The sequence below is a fragment of the Staurois parvus genome, unplaced genomic scaffold (assembly GCF_062004578.1).
Source record: "Staurois parvus isolate SC_StPar_1 unplaced genomic scaffold, SC_StPar_1.0 ptg000165l, whole genome shotgun sequence".
Taxonomy (NCBI): domain Eukaryota; kingdom Metazoa; phylum Chordata; class Amphibia; order Anura; family Ranidae; genus Staurois; species Staurois parvus.
The window spans coordinates 7,555,499-7,577,002 of NW_028317961.1; the positions used below are offsets into that span (position 1 = coordinate 7,555,499).

General features: G+C 38.7%; 1 protein-coding gene across 7 annotated transcripts in view; it reads left to right on the forward strand.

Moving 5' to 3' along the window:
* Window positions 1-3,032: 3,032 nt before the first annotated feature.
* Window positions 3,033-21,504, forward strand: part of EYA4 (EYA transcriptional coactivator and phosphatase 4) — a 355,737-nt gene continuing 337,265 nt past the window's right edge. For 5 of the 7 annotated variants that reach the window (XM_089676183.1, XM_089676184.1, XM_089676186.1 and 2 more), the window contains exon 1: window positions 3,033-3,484. The gene's annotated coding sequence lies outside the window, so the exon portion shown is untranslated. The remainder of the gene's footprint in view (window positions 3,485-21,504) is intronic. The other 2 variants (XM_089676182.1, XM_089676189.1) reach the window with 1 other exon arrangement.

A 21,504-nucleotide genomic window follows, 5' to 3' on the forward strand; every position in this document is an offset into this window, starting at 1 on the left:
GCATGGCGAGGTTTTTGAAGTTGTAATTTTTTTGTCATAATTTTTTGGAAATGAAGAAACAAAAAAAAATTATTTTCACAATTTGTTTTTTTTTTTACATACTGTCACCAGTGCAGTACAGCGTCATCATATAACTGGCATGGTGGTGATCAGGGACACTGACTGGTATATATATAATTTTTTTTGCACATTTACAAATGGATATTGAATACTGGGCGGATCTGGTTATGATATGAGGTTATATGATATTTGATTTGTTATTTCATATTGGAAGTGCTTCACCAGTATTTGATTTAGATTCCTTAATAAAGTGGAGTGATTGCATAGTAGGGTGGTAGCTGCTTTCCTGATTCAATTTGACTTACTTTGCTTTTTTTTAAATTTATTTATAGTTGTTTTTATAGAGTACTAATAGTGTGGTGGGTTTTCCATTTTTATTTTGGATCAAGGGGTTAAGTCCCCGGTCACACCAGTGCGGCTTATCATGCAATTTGACAGTTTCAAGTCGCACCTTATTGTCTGCAATGGAAGCAGTCATATCGGTGCACTTCTGACTCCGTCGGAGTTGCACCAATTTTGAAAGTAGTTCATGCACAACTTTTTGCAATTTCAGTTGAGACTTGCATAGATATCTGTGCATGAAGCCACACAGATGTCTTTCAAATCGACCATGAAGTCACACTGACATCCAACTTTAAAATCGTGCGATTTCAAGTGAAGTCGGATTTGGTGTGACTGAAGACTAAGGGGTTGAATTACTAAAGGCAAATAGACTGTGCACTTTGCAAAGTGCAATTGCACTCTGCAAGTGCAGTTGCTCCAGAGCTTAGTAAATGAACAAAAGCTCTGCTGGCTTCCATCATATACAAGCAAAAATGTTGCTTTTTCTATTTTCCTTGCGTGTGATAGGATATTCTTTGCAAAGTGAAGCGTTACTTCATTTACTAAGAGCTGCACTTTGCAAAGTGCACAGTATATTTGTCTTAAGTAAATCAACCCCTAAATGTGTGCCTAAAGCCAGCCATACATGGCTCGAATTCCAAAAGAATTTTCTTTCAAAAATCTTTTCTAAGAATTTTTGTTCGAATTTTGCACCATTAGTGGGTCACAGCAAAGGGCAATTTTCGAGCGACCATCGAAGTGATCGGGAAATTTTTTGAAAAGCGAACAAATTTCTAATCAGTGATGGGAGATTCATGGGAGATTCATGTGAGAAATGTAATCGAAGAAGAAATGAGCATGAGCTGTAACCTGGAAAAAAAAGAAAATTCTTGGCCACAAAAATTCTTTTCTGTAGCAACATGAGGTGAAGTTAAAGGCTTGGTTGGACGAATTTCAAAATCAATGGTGGCACCATTGGATTACAAAATGTACGAAATTTCAGATTTTCTAGAAATATCGTTCAGAATCCGACCCATGTATGGCCAGCATAACTATATGAAATGTGTGTACGGTGTGCTGCTTTTACTAAACGATCTCTACGTTTCTCATCCCTGCTTTGCAACGATGAGAAACTTACAGATCACTCCCTCTATACAGAGCTCTGTGTTGTTTACCAACAGAGAGCTCTGGGCTGTGACTGTACACAGCCATGCAGTTGGTCCCGGCTGTGAATCATTGGCTGGGAATTGCTGACAGACTTCCGATTGGCTGGGACTTGCTGAGAGACTCCCGATGTGTACAATCACAGCGGGTGCTGGTGGGGGGGACTATATTTCTACTTCAACCGCTTCCCGAACACCCTATAGCAGAAGTACTGCTACAGGGTGGCAAGGCTGCACAAAATCATGTACATATACATGATTTTGCATTTCCGGGTAGGGGGCCCATGCATCACCCTTACCTGCACCGCCATTGGTGGCTACAGATGTCAAGATTCCCCGCCAACACCCAGAGATCACTGAGTATCACTGACAGTATCACTGACAGGGGAGAGACCTGTGTGTAAACAAACACAGCAGGGATACACAGCAGTATGTCTCCATAGTAAAACAGACACAGCACACAGTTAACCCTTTGATTGCCCCAGATGTTAACCCCTTGCTGCCCAGTGTCATTAGTAAAGTGTCACTGTATTAGTGTCATTGGGATGTCAGTGGCAGTTAGTCAGTTCCTCCCCAATGTCAGAATGCCCACCACAGTCTCTCAGTCCCGATATAAGTTGTTGATCACCACCATTACTAGTATAAAAAAAATATTCCAGTATATATACACACCGCCATTTGTAGACGCTATAACTTTCACAAAAACCTATTTATTTACACGTATTGGGATTTTTTTTTTAGCAAAGACATGTAGCAGAATACATGTTGGCCTAAATTTTTGAAGAAATTTGATTTTTAAAATTTTTTTGTATTGGATATGTTTTATAGCAAAAAGTCAAAATATTTTTTTCTTCAAAATTGTCAGTCTTTTTTTGTATATAGCGCAAAAAGTAAAAAACGCACAGGTGATCAAATGCCACCTAAAGAAAGCGCTATTCATGTAAAAAAAGGACATCAATTTTGTTTATTTACAGCGTTGCATGACCGTGCAATTGCCAGTTAAAGTAACGCAGCGCTGTATCGCAAAAAATGGCCTGGTCAGGAAGGGGGGTAAATCCTCTGCAGGGCAAGCTGTTAACCTTGGCTACAAATGAAAATTGTGCTACGGTGCAGCAATGTATAGAAAAGAAAAATGTTTTGATAACAGAGACTAAAAGGAGTGTTTGTTTTTTTTATAATAATAATACAAGAGAAGTTTTGCACACATCAAAAAATGTTTTATTGGGTTGAGAGAATGGTTCCTTCCTACTTTCCTAACACACCTGAGGGATCTGAAAAGGATCCACAACCTACCTAGAAGAAGACATCTCCTATGTGCCTGCACTTTTTCTATCACCCCCTTTTTTTCCCCCTGTACTCCATCCTAATGAAGTAGTGGCATCTAGTGGTGAGCAGAATTGGGGAAGTATTGGGGGGACTGATGGGACTAATTCGGTGGTAGGACAGGAGCAGGACTGGGAGCTGAGCACTGTCACAGACTGGTAATGTGAGAGACTAGCAGAGAGGAGAGAGGCAGAAAAGGGGGAAGGATCGTCAGAGAATTCCACACGACTTGGAGACTGGTGTGGGAAGGGAAAAGAAAGCCTTAGAGCTGACCAGGAGGAAGAACTCCTCTACTCCAGCACATGCTGCTTCCACACCACAACGTGCTGCTGCTGCTACTGCGACCATCACCATGAGCGACACCACCACTGACAGCTGAACGGTGCTGTACACGTGCGCGGTCCGACACCAAGCGCAGCTCACTGGGACTTCTTCCTGCGCTGCTGCTGCCCCCCCTGCCTCTTGCTGGCTTGCTGCCCCCTCCTCCTCTCTGCCTCCTGGACGGGACAACGCATGCTGGAGCTGTGGCTCCACTGAGAGCCTATGAGATCTGAACACGGGACAGCCACTGTCAGTGATCTTCAAGGAGCCACCTGTCAAGGATAAGGTAGCAGAAGGTGAGTTATCCTATCCCACCCCAGGCACTTCCCAGAAGCAGAAAACTTGAAATTACTGGAGTTGCTATCAGATCACTTATGGGTGGTGGTGGTGTGGATGAAGTATAGGTGGGGGGGGGGGGAGCAGACAGTGACAGAAGGCTGGGAAGGAGCCTCATTATGTCAAGAAGCAAAACAGAAGACTTTTAGGGGGAGGTGTCCTGTTTGTTTGGGGTCATCACTGCCTCCTGGGCTCTCTCTAATCATCCCTGCCTCCTGGGCTCTCTACAATCACACCATTGCTTCCCCCCCCCCTCCACCTCTTTACAAGGCTCCTGTTGAGCCCACAGACTTCAGTTTTGTTATGCCACAGTCCTTAATTTAATAAACCAGCTTCACTTCTATTACACAAAAATGCCACAGGATATTCCTGATGAGATTATGTAACTGATACTTAGAGCTGGGATCCTGATAGCCACCACTGGGTTTTGGTTTATGTTTTAAAGTTCACTTCCACGACATAGTAGTCTAAGCGCAGGGCTTAACGTATCGGAAATACAATCATTTTCGGATTGCGTTCGGAAAAAGTCACTCATAACAGTTATTGAGAAAGCTACAACAAGGCTATCAAACTATACCTTAGTTTCTTTGAAATTTAGCTTTGTGTTACAAAAATTGTTTACAAAATTGTGTGCATGAATGAAGTCACTATATATGTGTGTGTGTGTGTGTGTGTCTATTTTTGCACAAGAATTTTTTACAATATTGTGTGCAGAAATTAAGTCACTATATATATATATATATATATATATATATTTTATTTATTTTATTACAGGCACTTATATAGCGCTGTCAATTTACGCAGCGCTTTACACACATATATATATATATATTATACATTCACATCAGTCCCTAGCCCCCAAGGGGTGTACAATCTAAGGATATATATATATATATATATATATATATATATATGAATATATATATATATATATGAATATATATATATATGTGATACAATCTATTTGTGTACAGGAATTGTTCACAAAATTGCATGCATGCACAAAATTATTGTTATTATTATTATACGGGATTTATATAGCGCCAAAAGTTTGCGCAGCAGTTTACAAAATGAAGGTAGACATTGCAGTTACAATACAATTGGGTACAAGAGGAAACAGAGGGCCCTGCTCCTTACACCTTAATCACTATCTATCTATCTATCTATCTATCTATCTATCTATCTATCTATCTATCTATCTCTCTATCTATCTATAATATATATATATTTTTATTTTTTTCATGGATAGAGTCCATTTGTGTATGAGATATGTTTATATATATATATATATATATATATATATATATATATACCAAAACATTGTAATTGTAACCCAGGAGCAATTCATGATATCTCTAGGAAAAGGGTAGAAGAAAGGAAGAGGACCAAAACTACTCACAAAGCATGTTATATTTCATACACAGACCTATGTACATAGATATGCTAGAGACAGATTCTGCTTTGGTAGAAAATTGTTTACAAAACTGCATGCATGTGTGAAATTACCATATTATAATGTAACAGCACCAGCAGGAATAAATGGTAAAATAGTTAGCTATGTAAGCAACCAGTTGGCATCCAAAAATAATAAACACACACACATATATATATATGTATTATAATATACATATATAGCACCTTAGATTGTACACCCCTTGAGGGTTAGGGACTGATGTGAATGTACAATATATGTAATATATGTAAAAGCGCTGCATAAATTAATGGCGCTATGTAAGTACCTGTAATAAATAACTAAACATAAAACATAGTGTGTACATATATATATATATATATGTACTAATGCATGCGTGTCATTTTGTAAACTATTCTTGTGCAAGAAGAGATAATATATCTACTAAAAATGAGTGTTGATCGATAGAATTATATGGTGACTTGCAGGCATGCAAATTTTTTAACTTTTTTTGTGCAAAAAATATACTATGGGGTTTATATACTAAAACTGCTGCACACAGAATCCAGTGCAGTTTTGCATAGTAACCAATTAGCTTCTATGTGTCATTGTCAATGTCTAATTGAATAAGCTGAAGTTAAAAGCTGATTGATTACTATGCACATCTGCACCAGATTCTGAGCTCAAAAGTGTTAACAAATCTCCCTCTACCTGTCTGTAACATATCTATGTACATAGGCATATGTATCAAATATAAAATGCTTTCTGAGTAGTTTTGGTTCTATTCCTTTCTCCTTTCTTCTTCCTATAAATATCAAAAATTGCTCCTGGGTTACAATGTTTTGGTGTTAAGACAGTTCCACGTGGAGCCTCTGTGTATGTGTTTGCATTTGATCAGTGTGAAGGGAACAGGATTCTCTGTTTTCAAACCAAATGGGCTCTAGGCCATGTGTTTGCCGATCTGGGTGTCTTTCTCAACACTCTGAAAATCTGATACCCTAGGAAAAATGCCTTTGCTTGAATTTCACACATTGGCCCTAATACTTAACACTTTTCCTTGTTCCCATCTTAGTGCCTCCACCTACCACATAAGTACTTTTCAACAATCACCCTCCAAATGTACGACTCAACATTTTCTTTTTTGTAAATTCTGAATTCACATGAATAGGTTATTTTTAATAAAATGTATAATAAAAATATAACTGCAGTGGTACAAACTACTTAAATAAACAGATGCCTTATTCGTAAAAGCAAATGAGTCTTTAAAGGGACCACACCACACACACAGAAATATGATATCTTAAAATTAAAATAGGATTCACATATTGATGAAGGATATGATAATGGGAAATTAAATTATGTTGGTTTTTTTTTCTCTTGGTATTTTGCTAGAGATTTACAATTTAAACGTGTATGTGTATATCATTCTTGTTATTGTCAGAGATTAAATAATATTGCCTACATATTAACAGCAAATTTGTGTTCAAAATTAATCAGATTAATGCCTTTTCAGTAAAAAGAAAAATATTTAATTTCTCACGTTTAAATATGACACAGGACTCAACATCCAGACCAATCATTATTGTAACATTTAAAGCACTTACCAAAAAAAGCAGATTTGTATTCTTCTACAAAAGTACTTTTACTTTCCTATTATTATTCTTGTTTTTTTATTTTTTATTTTTCCAAACCCTAATATCTCTGTAGGCAATAGCTCTATAATTTCATTTTTGGGATAGATATCTTTAAGTATTTTACATATCTGAATGTTTCATAAATAATGTAGGTTTTCTACTATCACATATCTATTTTTTATGTGTTTATTTATATAAGATTATTTATTTATTATTTAACATACTTGCATACAAAAGCCTATTGAGGTTAATGAGGTATTATGTGTGGGATGATGCATTCTAAGGGGGTTATTTACTAAATCTGAAGGGTGCATAATCTGGTACATTTCTGCATAGAAACCAATCAGCTTCCAGTTTTTATTCCCAAAGCCTAATCAAACAAGCTGAAGTTAAAAGCTGATTGGTTTCTATGCAGAACTGCACCAGATTTTGCACCCTCCAGGTGCAGTCAGTGTCCAGTTAAGTGTTTTGTCCTGTTTTTGTTTAGAAGTTTATTTTTATTTAGTTGTATATTTTCAATTACTCCATTTTTTCTTGTTTTATTTTCTATGGGTTTAATATTATTTTATGGCTATAATTTGATTTTATATTTTAGTGTTTTTTTAATAAGAATATATTGTGATGAAAAGTGTATAATGAAATATTCAAAAGGCTCAGATAACTGTGCAGTGTCAGTAATTGTTTTATAACTGTGTATGTGGTGGTACACATATATAAACACAAGTTTATGTACGCGATAAATCATGACATCATACGCTGTAAAATGCATGCATCAGTAAAAGTCCAAGGTTCATGCTGAAGATCAGAATGGCCTGTCCATCAGACAGAGATTGTCTCATTCTGCATGATGCCCAAATAGCTGTGATGCATTCAGCATAGCTCAGTGTTGCAGCTGCTGATCGTATTTCATAGAACTGGTAAAGCACTTAAAAACTAAAATTAGGTACTGTCTGGTTGTAAATATTTCACATTGCAACATGAAGAACTAAACAGGGAGTTTTTTTCCCACTGAAGTAGAATATGTGAACTTCTATAATTGTATTTTGCGAGGCTACCTCACGGTGTGATTAAAATTCAGGGTTAAAAACAAAGTATTTTGGTCATTTATAAAAGGTGTAATTTTTTTTTAACACAGACCAAGCAATTGTGCCTTTATTTCAGGTATCTAATAAGCAATAGAAATTCTAGGTAATGTAACAATCACACTGTCTGCTTAGTAAATCACCCCAATAATGAATTTAAGAATACATTGTAACCAGGAGAAGACTTAAAACAGGCGAGTTGAAGGGGTTTTTTTTGTGTTTTTTTTTTTATTGCTTTTAATCTGATTGGCTGTTTGATGCAAAGACAGGTTTGCAAATATGGGAAACTTAATCACCCCCTGACTGTACAGAGTTACCTTTGGAAAATCAAATTTACAAAACATTAAATTCTATGTACGCTATAGAAATATGTACTTTCTATCCCTCTCAGAACACGGATTATTCATTACAAAACTGTGATATAATACTATTGCTTAAAGCTATTCAAAGCTTTCAACAAAACCAAATCCCATTTGTGTAGCTTTAGGGAAAATGCCTGACAATGGACTGAGTATTCAAAGCCTAAATGATTATTCGCAGACAAAAAAGGCAGTTTTAGGAAGCATTTCTTGGAAGGCGGTACGCTTTAAATATTATCCTTTTTTAAATATGAAAAAACATAAAATAAACGAAAGAAGAATTAACAATTTTGGAAGTGTGTTAAAGACAATTATATCCAAATCTAGCAGTTTTCGGGGGCTTGGTGCAGTTTGGAAACCACATTTTGTCACAAGGGATGTGATATAAATGAGTCTGACTGTAACCTTTCATGTCATTGAAATGTGCTAATTGATCGCATAGGCCCTGACAGAATAGCATAGTTTGATATTTGAAACCTTTCAGCGTTGGCATGGCCCTGTTGCCCTAGAGATTTCCGAGCATGCTTTTCGCCGATGAAGTAAAATATTTTACTACTGTTGAAGTGCAGAGGAAAAAGGCTTATGAAAAATAAACATTATTAATGTAGGTGAACATACTCTAATATTATTTGTGGACAGCTGTATATTTTGATTGGCATATACTTTTCAGCGTATATACTTTTTAATGATAATTTGCATTCTGGAAGCATAGGGGTCCATTCAGAAAAGATTTATTTTTATTTTATAAATATTGCAAGGGTTTGAAAATGTTATATAATGCGCTAATGTTACAAGGAGGTGGAAGTTTGTTTTTCTGGTTGAAAATGTTTTTCTATAATTGGTTATTCTTTAATGAAATGTCCATTGTTGGTGAACTCAGATGATGGGGAGATTTGCTAAAGAGCTATTTATATAGTAGAGCAGCAAACCTATGTTCACTCTAAACAACCAAAAAAGTAGATGTACTCAAAGGACGAACTTTCAAATATATACAGATGATTGGCAGATGATTGGCATGATATGAAAACATTTTATGTGTTACATAAATGTTTAAAAGAGTACATTTGCATTCAGGAGAATCACCTACTAGATTCCTGTAGCTCTGCTGGTGAGAGGGGGGAGCAGCAAGACAGCTTGGGAGTCCATAAATTCCGGTCTTCCACTTCTCCATCAATTGCGGTCATCACTTCTGGTGATCCACTTCTCTATCAATTACAGTCCTCACGTCCGGTGATCCACTTGTCCATCAATTACAGTCATCACTTCCAGTGATTCACTTCTCCATCAATTACTGTAATCACTTCCATTGATCCACTTCTCTGTGAATTACGGTCATCACTTCCGGTGATCCACTTCTCCATCAATTACAGTCACCACTTTCGTTGATCCACTTTCTTCTCCATCAATTCTGGTGATCAATTACGGTGATCCGCTTACTTCTCCATCAATTCTGGTGATCCACTTACTTTTTCAGAAATGGACACCTCTCCTTTCTTCTCATTTTATCAAGAAGCTTGCAGGCATGACATTAGCCTGAAAGCGCACTCAGCACATAGAAAACACAAAGCGGGTGATTTGCTAAAATTGGTGCGCTCAGAATCTGGTGCAGCTGGGCATGGCAGCCAATCAGCGTCTAGCTTCAGCTTGTTAAATTAAGCTTTGGCAATAAAACCTGGAAGCTGATAAGTTTCTTTAAAAATCTGCACCAGATTTGTACTCTCTAGCTTTGGTAAATAACCACCACAGAAATGGGTATAGTGCTCACCCGCTGCAGTGAAAGGCAGTTGGGCTGATATATTAAAGGAGTTGAGAATGTTCACAAAAGAAGAATTGTGTGAATAGCCATTTCAATTATCCAATCGTATACAGATGAAATAAAGGAACTGAAATTTGCTTTTCACATGCTTGAATAATTGAAGTGAATATTTACATAATTTATTGCGAAAAGATTCGTAACTGCTAGTAATAGTAAATCAGCCTCAATCAGCTTTAGTGGGTAAGCGTTTTCACCTTGAAAATGAAAGTGTCAGTGAAATTAGATTATTTTTTTAAAATTAAAATAAATAAAAGAAAAATCATGAAGCTATTAACAGTTAGATGACACAGTATATGTGAAGCAAAATAAACAAGTTCATATTTTAGGTTTCTGTACACTTTATTTATTTATTTTATAATGATTTAAAACTGAATGGTGTCTCAGAGAAATTCAAGTTTAACGGATCATGTAAAAATAGTTTTTTTTAAATATTTTTATTTCTATTTTAACATTCAAGCTATTTTATAAAAAAACAAGGCGTGTTGTGTGTCCAAGTTAACGGTTCTTTAGCAACTTTAGATTGGTTCCCCTACTACTGGGATTTTGGACAAACAGTAATTTGCCATGCCAGGTCCAAAAAGAGGCATACGTTTAATTCTTGATCAAATACCAGAATTGATAATCAGTCGCCATACTCCACAAATCACTGACCTTACTAAAACGTTAGCATGTTTACGGTGTTAATAGATTTGTCCATATCTTCTATATAAAAAAGAATATACATTTTAGTGGCTCCTAAACAGCTTATATAATGTATTTATATTAGATTCTTAGGGGTCTTTTAATCATTTTGAATTTCCAGATTCCTAAATTCTTGAAATGCAAAAAAAAAACATTTTAGATTTCGCATTTTAGAATCCCTTGATGAATTAGTTAGAGAAAACAGAACACAGTATAAAAGGCTCAATTCACAAAGTTTTAACACAAGGATAAGGATCATTATTCTGGTGTGTTAGCTTTGTGATCCTCATTCTTTTAATAAGTGATACATTTCAGTCTGCTCTTCTGTGAGACAAAAAAGTACATAAGAAAAGTATTATCAACCTCTTAAAACTAAACATTAGGCAAACAGCTAAATACACATATAAAATACATATATGGGAGCTGTTTTACTTGCTAGAGGATTTTTGTTTCTGTCGATCCAGTCCAGACATTTACACTGCTCTCTTACACAGCACAGCAGGAGACTTAATTTTTTTCCATGCTGCAGTAACACTTGAAGGGTCTCCCACATTTCCCAGATTTTGACTGGACAGTGAAAGAAGAAGCAGCAGATTGATGACCTCATCTCTCTGTCAGTCTGCTGTCCTCTTCTCAGCATTCTCCTTGCACTGTAGCTCAACTGGCTGGCTCCCTGTGCTGCTTCTCCCTCCCCCAGGCTTTGATGTGCTGTACAATGGACTACTGGAGTTTGATACCAAGTAAAACTCGGGTACTTCCATTGATTGTATTTAAAAATATGTAGCACTAACCCTTTAGGAGTTGCTGGATTATTTTCAGACTCCCTGATGTTCTGGACCCCTCTCTGAAGGCCCAACCCTGCTGACACCACAGTACACTCTTAACTGGAATAAATTACCACCAAAAAGTGAACTCACACACTGATTAGCGTAAACTGGTAAGAAGTTTATAACAGATTTAAATGTAGCTTGGTTACACAGCATAAACAAAATCAGCATGTGCAGAGTCAGCTATCACTTGTGTCAACTTTAAACAGTTGTCACAGAATCACAGATAGAGTTAGCTGACCTGCTTTTCAGAAACTAACCCAGTACTTTCGAACTGAGGTGGCTTTACAGACCTCAGTGAGCACAAGAGCTATCAAACAAGTGGACTAGCTTACTCTGGACCCTCGGGACCTGATGACAGCCTGAAATGAGGAAAGAGTTGTTTATCTTAAAGCAACCAATGTTTTCTTAAAGGCAGTGAAGATTCTTCTGCGCGCGTGATAGGGCCCAGTTGGTGCATAACGAGAAGAAGTATAAATAATGGTTATTTGAAGAACAATGCAATAAAGGAGGGAAGGAACAGCACTCCCCCTGCAGACAGCAATTTATTGATGTAATATCACTTTAAAGCACTGGTCCCTGGTATATCCAAAGCAATATGATGTTGAACTGGAAGAAGTAATTGTTGATACAGGGCAGCTCTGTAAACTGCAAGACTATTGGCATAATAGAGTAAGGTCTCTTTAAAAGGGTAAATTGATGATGGTGATGACACGGTCATGGTTCCACCTGCTGGATGGCTGTCCTGCTATCAATGCTTGTGTTAAGGCTGTGTTAAGTGTGGCCAAGTAATAGCACCTGGAGGAACTAGGCTGCAACTTATTATGACTGTGTACAATGTCCTCAACTGTGTAAAGGAAATAGCAACTATGGAGCAAGTGTCGGTGTTTTCTTCCCTAGGTAAGGCTTGGCACTTTCTCACCTGAGGGATGGCATCTGGCGGATCCTTTCTCTCCCTCCAGATGGGGCCCACTCAAACTCTTTGGTCTCGCCTGCAGCGTTCTGTCTGGTCACCTGCTCGCAGATCAGCTCTCTGGATCAAGCGGCAAGGTCAGCGATCAGCAGACTCTCCTTGCCTCCCTTCTCTCTCCTTCTGTCCGGTTTTCAGGCAATCAACACACTCCTCTCTCTGGATCTCTCCCCTCTCACTTCCTGTCCAGTCACCCGGGCTTTGATATATATGTATATATATATATATATATATATATATATATATATATATATATGCCCCCGCCCATGTGCCAGCTCCCCTGGGAAATGTAGCTTCCAAATGCACTGCTCCTTAGTAAAGCCTTGCAATTCAGCATACAAGTTCTATATGGCTGCTCTTCAACATGTGAATGCTACTGTTCTGAAGGACACTGCCATCTTCTGTTGGCTTCAACACCCTGCATTAGACATTTATAGTAGTGTGTTACAAATACATTAAGGGATATAATAATGAATACAGAGCTACGTTAAAGTTCCGCTCTATGCTCTCTTCCCCCCTCCTCCTCTTCTTTTAGTGCTTTTTTTTGGGGGGGAGTGGGTACCTAGTTTTCTCAGGTTTCCCTCTTTTGCTGTAATCACCTAGGTGATTTCCATCATAAGTCACCCCCGCAACCTTCTGGGACATGTCACAGTTCCCAGAAGGCTGTGTGATAATGCACAGTGGGAAATCAGCTGTTAAGCCACAAGGAGCCAGAGCCAGCTTTTCACACTAAACATGCCGGCGCTAGGGACCCGAAGACCAGCAAATAACTGGCACAGGTGAGGACAGCACTGGATCCCTGGACAGGTAAGTGTTCTACAGCGGCTACAGTATTTGTAGTTGGTGACTTTTAATTATTTTTTTAAACCTGACTGAAGTATCTCTTTAGGTTGTGCCTTTTATGTCTGCCTGAAGTTCAGAATTACACTAAAGCATGATCTTACCTATTTAATGAGGAAATCCTTCATGTGAAAGTCAGCTTAACCTATAATAGATGTATATCATATAACATGCCTCAAAATGTGTGTGCTGTTGTTAGCTGGATGAGTGGGTGTATTCTGCATAGCTATAGCATGGCTATGTGTTGTTTTTCCTTCATCCTTCTTGGGATGCCTTATATATGCAGAACTAGATAATTCATATACGTATCATGTGACAGGTTTCTTTGGTGTTGGTTTCTATGTTAGTGAACGTGGGTAGAGGTCATGTCAGAAAATGGAATCCCTGGTCCTTATAGAAAAGCTACATTGCTCAGCAAACATTTGTAAACTAGATACCAAACCTGGCTTATTTTGTTTTTCTCAAAGTTTATATATGCAGGCCAATGAGTGATAACTATACACTTATCTGAAAGAAAGATTCAACCAATATATATCTTCTGGATAGTGTAACCACTTAATGACCGCCTGTCTGCAATGTACAGGCAGACGCTGTAGGCAAATCAATGTACCTGTACGTTACTGCCTACTTCCGGGTTTTGTGGGTGCGCATGCCTGCCCCCTGGCGGGCACTCACTGTGATTATACAGAGCGAGAGTCTGACAGCAAGTCTCGGCCAATGATTCCGGAACAATCAACACAGAGCTCTGTACAGAGGGAATGATTTCTTTGTGTCACTTAGAAGTCTATCAGTATAAGCAGCATACTTTACACACATTTCATATAGTTAGGCACACAGTTAACCCCTTGATCTCTCTAGATATTAATGTCTTCCCAGCCAGTGTCATTAGTGCAGTGACAGTGTATAGTATTATCACTGATCACTGTATTAATGTCACTGGTGATGTCAGTTAGTCAGTTCCTTCCAGTGTCAGTGTCAGATTGTCTTCTGCACTATTGCAGTCCCATTATAAGTCACTGATCACCGCCATTAGTAGTATAAGAAATAAATAAATACAAATTCCAGGAGCTTCCTGTTGACACGATTCCACGAAATGCATTGAGACTTGGCCACTGTTGTCACTTCTGGTCCCCACTGCATGTCACTTCTGGTGGTCTCGAGTCCACTCATGGAACGCATGCCGGCCCTGTTAGACAGAGCGATGGTCTTTTTGTACTCCGCAATTATCCAGTGCCTGGAGTGGCACTTGTGATTGTGCGTGGATCTTTGTCTTGTCTTCCAATTTTTTAAACAAAAACCTACTACTCTATGGGAGGAATTTCTTCTCTCTATATGTATGCATTGTCATAACACTGCCTGGTTTACATGACATCCCAAATTGGAATTAAATCTGGAGAACTTGATGATGCCTGCTTCCATTAGTTACTTTGACCATATGATAAGCGTGGATTGTGATTGCATCTGGTAAGCCTTTCATTTTACTGCACGGTGGGGGTGAAGATCACTGGTTATCGTATTGGACACAGGTGTTGGATGTATGGTTGGATCGTTGATATTTTGAAAGGACAATCAAGAGTTGTGTATGGACATTTTTGGAATGTTTTAATTTGGAGTGTTCACATATTTGTGTTCACATTTTCATAATGATGTTTCTTTAATACACCAATTGATAATTTTAAGGGTTTAGCTCCTTTATTTTAAATATCCAGTATATATACCATAGTTTGTAGGCACTATAACTTTCACCCAAACCAATCAATATACACTTATTATGTACAATATACACTTATTGTGATTTTTTTTTTAAACACATTTAGCAGAATACATTTTGGCCAAAATTTATGAAGAAATTAGATTTTTTAAATTTTTTATTTGATATGTTTTAGCAGAAAGTAAAAAAAATAGTTTCTTGTTACATTTTTGGTATTTTTTCATTTATGTCGCAAAACAATGAAAAACCAAGTGGTAATCAAATGCCACCAAAAAAAGTTCTATTTGTGTGAAAAAAAGAATATAAATTTTAATTGGGTACAGCATTACATGACCACGCAATTACCACTTAAAGTAGCGCAGTGTGGTATAGCAAAAAATGCTCTGGTCATGAAGGGGGTAAAACCTTCCAGAGCTCAAGTGGTTAAGGTTATGTCTGGGCAAGATAAAACACTTACAGTACATTTCTGCAATATATGCACATTTCTCCATGACTTTTAACGTAAGGACACTTTATTGTCCAGGTGTCCGTCGATGTCCACACCGGAGCCGATTTCCTTAATCATCTTCTGATTCAGGTGCCGGCATCTTAGCTAAAGGAAACTGATATTTTTCAGCCCCCTTAACATTCAGACTCCTGATTAATTCCCTTGTTCACATCCAAACTCAGTTCCCCTTGTAAACATTCAGGACCCAGACCAGTCCCCTCTTTAAACTCCTCTTCAGAACCTGCATCATTCCACCTAAAAACTTAATTTCAGACTCTAGATCGGTACCTCTTTAAATGCTCCTTCAGACCCCAGATCAGCAGCTATACTTAGCACATTCCTTTAAGACCTTAGACAAGCATCGCACTTCACAGCATTATCCTAGACTTTTCTTGTGACCCTGAGTCATATAACTTTTTTTCTCATGAACAGAAACAAAAAGCGAGAATAGATTTCCCCTCTGTTCTGTACAGGCGCCATGCTGGATGGAGGTCTGATACTGTCAACAGGTTCTGAAATTAACATTCCAGCCCTTGGCCTTGGGATATGGAGTGGTTCTGTGGGACCCCAGGGTTTGGTTCAGATCCTGAGATAGTCCCTCAGAATTTACGACAGTTGGTGGTATGCAGCAAGTGACACTCAAACAGTGCAATGCTTGTGATGGTGGTACACAACTGAGCAAAATATAGGAAGGAAACGTTTATATACAAAATACTTCCAGTGAGCCAGTCAACGTTAAATAGCTTCAAACATGCTTGGGACAAGCATAGATCTATACTCAGACAAAAATGTTACAAAAAACAACCCTCCCAAAAAAATAAAAAATAAAAAACCCAAAAAATGGGTAGACTCGATGGACCACTTGGTCTTTTTCTGCCGTCACTTTCTATGTTTCAATATGTATAGGAAAAGCATATGTCATTTGTGCTGACATTCGAAGCTACGTGCCTTCCTCTTAACTTTAAAGTGTGCTAAACATTCACTGATTGCAGAGCTCTGGGCACCACTGCTAACCAATATTTCTGGGTGTGTCAGCCACTGTGGTTCCTCCCACTAACCTATGTCACTACTCCATACTTTAGTGATGTAGGAGCTGGCAGGAGGAACCACAGCCAGTGGGGGCCCGGTGTCCTGCAATTAAGTAAAGTTTCAATAGACTGTCCACCAGAAAGGTGAGTATTCTTTTTTTCTTTTTTCTTTTAAGGCTTCTTACATGTTTACCTCATTAAGAAAATGGCAGGGTCGCTTTAAAACCACACGATTGGATTGGTTGAATGATGTTTTCATAATTATTATCTTGCATGTTTTTTGCAGGTCACACAATGTATGTCAATTTGGCATACTACTTTTCAGTGTTATATCAGTGTAGCTGATAGAGTAGGATTAACAGTTTATTTTGAGAGCTCCATTTAACAAAGTACTACTTGAGGTCATAATATTTCTGATGCCAGATATGTTACCATGAATCATAATGAATGTATTTTATACATTTAGAATACAGTCTGTATTACTGACTTTGTAACAATCGCTACACAATGTTCTGCCTAGTTACTCTTTGTAAAAGATTTGCTTGCCTATCTGTAGCAAGCAATTCACTGTTATACACTGTATCCTTCCATTAAAGTGTTACTAAACCCAGGACTCTGCATTCACTAAATCTGGTCTCCCACAGTACACACAACATGGAAATGCAATTATTTTAGTAAATATAAACTACGAAATACCTTTTCTCATCAGCAATATATAGCAGTCTTATTAATTCTATCAGTTTCTGGTTAAGCACTAGTTAAAGATCGTAGGAGGAGTTTTCATGCTCCTCTGATTGTCCTATGAGGCTACAGGGCCCCTGACCCTCTGTCTGGACAGTGCTGATTGGCCCTGTGCTGACCACATGCACTCTCCCAAAAAAAACCTCTCTAGCAATACACACCAAACAGAACATGTGCAGAGTGCCTCCTAGGGCTCTGTACTATCAGCAAATAGACTGAGGACTGTGGAAGAAGGGGGGGGGGTCAGAAAAGACAGGATCACACAACCTTTTTGCACAGTGCGAAGGACTGACCCCTTAGGTTCCACGGTGAGTATAACAAGCATGTATTTCTGCATACACAGACTGATTTTACTGTTGTGGGTTTAGTAACATTTTAAGTTCCAAAGGCCTATGGTGTGGTGGCTAAAATAAAAATTTAACTATTTTTATTTCTGCTCCACCACTTTTGACTTATTTATAAAAAGCCGCAGCTATATGATTTCCCTGATATTTCACTTTTTCATATTATCATGTCTATTTTATACGGAAGGTGTGCTGTCCCTATTGTATGAATGAAAGTAATAACAATGATAGTGTGGGAACTGAACTGTGAGAATTTCCCAGGATACCACATACCCCTTCTATTGTAATGATTTTCAATCACGCAACATTCAATTTTATTTGTTCATTCAACATTATGAGTAACAGAACAATATTTCATTGGGCAGTGTTTTTACGGGAAACTATCAGAGAAATTAAGCTCACAATCATTATCAGTGCATAAGAACAGTCATCATACAATGAAGAACTAAGAGGACATATCTCTATGTGAAACCTCAAATTTGATCTCAAACAAACAAAAATATTCCCAGGGCACTTAACAGCTAGCCTGCAAAAAACTGAGGGTTTTGTTTACACACATTTGCTCTTGCTGGGCTTTCAGTGCATCCCTGTGCGTTTAGGAAAGGGTAGGCTTCCTTCAGGCAAACCTACCCTTAATCTATCTACTGCTACTCCAACTTGGAGACTTAGAGAAAAGAAAATGATAGAGTTAGGACCAGGGGCGGACTGACAACTCATGGGGCCCCCAGGCAATAGGGGGTCATGGGGCCCCTGTGCCCTTGCCCAAACTCAAAAAAGCCTATGAAAAAGGTACCAGGGGCATCTCATGGGGCCCCCTACTGACCCTGGGCCCTCAGGCAGTGCCCAAGTTTCCAAATGGTCAGTCCGCCCCTGCAGTACACAGAGGTGCCTTGATGTAGGCACTGTGGCTTTCACATATATTTGCAAATGTGTAATAACAAAACCTATGTTTTTAATGTGAAGTGTTGGGACAGACATTTTTTTTTGCAGGCTAGCTGGTAAGTGTGCTGGGAAATTTGTGTTTGTTTGAGATGTGCCTTGCACTTCCATGTGCACGTTACTGCAAAGGCTAGTTATAGGCTTGATTGGTTGCCACCTTTTTGTACAGTTAGCCTCCAATTTGACAACAGTGAGCAGGGATGCTTCAAAGCTCCCCAATGTCAAACTGTACATGGACATGCCTTAATAGCCAGGAGGAAACTACCCCAAAGGATGATGGAAGGTGGGAGCATGCCACATATACCTATTAGTACAGCCATGTTCAGTGACTCAAGGCTGAACACTTCTCCACATTTAATGGTACATTGAGTCACCCTGTGGTGTCTGCTCTCAAGTGCTAGTTTAGAGAACTTTCTGAGAAGTTCACTTTAAAAAAAAAGAGGACCTATTGCAGGAAAGGGAAGCAAGATGCCCCTGTAAATATAATTTGTAGAGTGTAGCCATACCATTTTCCAAAATATATTCATCAAACATTGGGGAAAAAAATCTAATGGTTCAGCATAAGTCTATGTCAATATTTGATTACTGGAAATTAAAAATTATCTTTTGCCTTGGTTTTACAACATATTTTATTATTTGCTTTGATTTTGCTACATGCATCAACTTACTGGCACGTTTAAACATAATGGGGGAAATTAGCAAAAAGCAATGCAAGCACAATGCTTCCCTCACTCATCCAAACATAAAGAAAGGAACAGATGTTGCCAATAATTAACAGAAGAGGCACAAGCCCCTTTATTAATTAGACTCCATCAGTTCTCTGTTTTGTCATGGCTGTTGCAGGTAGTATAGAGAATGTGAGCGCAGGAGTTCTCAGCTCCAAGTGAGAGTGAAAAGGAGGGTTGTTAACCCTGCAGGTTCTGCTTGTGTAGTGTAAACATTCATTCTGAAATAGAAACTTGCTCAAGTGGTGCAGATAGATCTGCTTAGTTAACTGCTTCCCGTCCTTAGGCCGTACCTGTAAATCTTCAGAAACAAGCAGTGGTGCCAGGATCATGGCTGCAGCTGCCATGAACCTGGTATCATTTTTTTCAGCTGGCAATTCTTTTTTTTTTTAAAAGTTACCAGAGCAGCTCTACAGCTGCTTAATCACTTTTACAGGAGGCAGAGGATGGTCACCCCTCTCCCGATGCCACCATCAGCCTTTCCTGGACTCTCCTGTCCCTCCAGGGAGCTGTGGACTGATGCAACCAATCACATCAGATGCTCTATGAAGAGTAGGAGGAACTTCTATCCTCCAATCTCTTCTGTGACCTAAGAAACCAAAAGCGACAAGGATTTCATCACTTCCAATTTCGGTTTGTTTACAAGCCGTTATCAGCTTGTAAAGCAGCTGATCCAAGAAGAGGACCTGTCATAGCTTATGCTATTATAAGGGATATTGTTCACCCCTTGTGATAGCAATAAAGTTCAATAAAAAACAAAAATAAGAAACAGTGTCAAATTTTTTTTTTACAAAAATAAAGCGCCCCCATCCCCATGTGCTCATGCGCAAATGTGTACATAGGTCTCACCATATACACTATATTGCCAAAAGTATTGGGGCACCCCTCCAAATCATTGGATTCAGGTGTTCCAATCACTTCCATGGCCACAGGTGTACAAAATCAAGCACCTAGGCATGCAGACTGCTTCTACAAACATTTGTGAAAGAATGGGTCGCTCTCAGGTGTAGTATATTGTGTGTAATATATATATTGAAGACAGTGAAACACATACTGACAGGCCAGTGATAAGACCACTTTACACACCAAAAGGACACCTTACTATGTTAATGTATGCAGGAAGTAATTACCTTCCCTGTGTTGTGTTGGGTTAACCTGTTTTTGGGTAAATATATGGAGAGTCAAGGGAAGTTTCTAGGTCTAGACACATAAGATCAAACATGCTACTAAAAGTGGCCAATCAGACTGCTTGCCATTGTACTGAATGGGGAAAATGTGTATATTAACACAGGACACAGAACACAGGATAGTATGCATGGGATAGAGCACAGGTCAGGATACATGGGACAGAATACAGGTTGTATGGCAGATACCTAGGTGCATATTATAGATTGGACATATGCTGGATGGTGTAGTATCTCTATGCTTGATATGAGGTATCTTGAATAGGACTTTGAGAGCTGTTGTTCATTGTAACCTTTACAAATATTCAGCTGGATTTCTGTCATCTGTAACAAATATCTTTATCCGAATAAATGCATCTCTCTGGAAAAGGACTATTGGTTGCTGCGGGAATAGTACATATATAAATACACCCTGGTCATCCGGAGAAGGGCTGGATCTCCATGCTTGATATGAAGCATCATTATAATAAGACAACATCAGGAACTCAGTGAATTCAAGTGTGGTACCGTGATAGTTTGCCACCTGTGCAGTAAATCCATCCGTGAAATTTCCTTGCTACTAAATATTCCAAGGTCAACTGTTAGGGGTATTATAACATAGTGAAGGCAACAGCAACTCAGCCACGAAGTGGTAGGCCCTGTAAAATGACAGAGTGGGGTCAGCGCATGCTGAAGCGCATAGTGTGCAGAAGTCGCCAACTGTCTGCAGAGTCAATAGCTAAAGATCTCCAAACTTCATGTGGCCTTCACTATAGCACAACAACAGTGTGCAGAGAGCTTCATGGAATGGGTTTCCATGGCCGAACAGCTGCATCCAAGCCTTACATCACCAAGTGAAATGCAAAGCATTGGATGCACTAGTGTAAAGCACGCTGCCACTGGACTCTAGAGCAGTGGAGACGTGTTCTCTGCAGTGACCAATCATGCTTCGCTGTCTGGCAATCCGATGGATGTGTCTGGGTTTGGCAGTTGCCAGGAGAATGGTACTTGCCTGCCTGTATTGTGCCAAGTATGAAATTTGGGGGAGCAAGGATTATGGTGTGGGGTTCTTTTTCAAGGGTTGGGCTTGGCCCTTTAGTTCCAGTGAAGGGAAGTCTTAAGCTGTCAGCATACCAAGACATTTTAGACAATTTCATGCTCCCAACTTTGTGGGAAAGGTTTGGGGATGGTCCCTTCCTGTTCCAACATGACTGCACAAGAG